We start from the raw sequence: 1448 nt of genomic DNA, 5'->3' as shown, positions 1-1448 counted from the left end.
TTTCATATGTTTTCTTGTCTTTCTTTTACAGGTATTTTGTTTATTACTTTATGAACTGTTATATTATTTAATTGCAACTTAGGTTGATATTTAAAATGTTTCTAAATTGATTTTTTGGTATAATTGTTAAAACTAAATTAATTATTTGTTAATTAATATTCATTTGGGTGGATAGGGTGGCTATAAGGGGAGATGTGGAGGCCACAGAGGGTTAGGGAGGCTTTTTTCTCCCTAATCATGTGTTTAAATAATAATATGACAGTTTATAAATAAATAACATTCTTTTTTGTATTTTCTTTGAAATTCCATTCGTTTTCTTGTCTTTCTCTTTCAGATATTTTGTGTTGTAACTTTTATTAGTCATTATATTATATTTTGTTTGTATTATGTATTATACAGTTGTTTGGAATAAATATCGTTGAAATAGATGTAATTTTTGTCTAAATAAATAAATATTAACTCATTATTGTTTTATCATTTGCGTGTTTTACCTGTGTAATAGTTGTTGAATGTATGTAAAATAAAGTACAAGTTAAAATGTGTGAACTTGAATCGCCCATGATTAGTGTAATGGTTGTTGAATGTATTTAAAACAAAGTAAAATAAATAACAAGTTAAAATGTGTGACCTTGGATCGGTCTATTTCAGTATTGATTTTTATTCTCGGAACCTTAGTGATTGCAGCGCCCTCTAGCGGGGGATGACTGAACTGCTTAGTTCATCGATTTGCCGCCAGGGCTGCGATGGTGGCGCCTCTTTTGACAAACCGTCGAACTATTGCAGTTCAAGAGCGTACCTCTAGATGGCGCTGCAGTCACTTAGGTTCTCAGAATAAAAATCAATACTGTTTTAGACCGATCCAAGGTCACACATTTTAACTTGTTATTTATTTTACATACATTCAACAACTATTACACAGGTAAAACACGCAAATGATAAAACAATAATGAGTTAATATTTATTTATTTAGACAAAAATTACATCTATTTCAACGATATTTATTCCAAACAACTGTATAATACATAATACAAACAAAATATAATATAATGACTAATAAAAGTTACAACACAAAATATCTGAAAGAGAAAGACAAGAAAACGAATGGAATTTCAAAGAAAATACAAAAAAGAATGTTATTTATTTATAAACTGTCATATTATTATTTAAACACATGATTAGGGAGAAAAAAGCCTCCCTAACCCTCTGTGGCCTCCACATCTCCCCTTATAGCCACCCTATCCACCCAAATGAATTTTAATAAACAAATATTTAATCTAATTTTAACATTTATGCCAAAAGATCAATTTAGAAACATTTTAACTATCATTCTAAGTTACAATTACATAATATAACAGTTCATAAAGTAATAAACAAAATACCTGTAAAAGAAAGACAAGAAAACATATGAAATTTCAAAGAAAATACAATAAAAAGCAAACAATACGATG

This window comes from Agrilus planipennis, unplaced genomic scaffold (assembly GCF_000699045.2).
Source record: "Agrilus planipennis isolate EAB-ADULT unplaced genomic scaffold, Apla_2.0 scaffold223, whole genome shotgun sequence".
NCBI lineage: Eukaryota > Metazoa > Arthropoda > Insecta > Coleoptera > Buprestidae > Agrilus > Agrilus planipennis.
The sequence above is the reverse complement of the archived record's forward strand: the minus strand, read 5'-3'. Positions refer to the sequence as shown.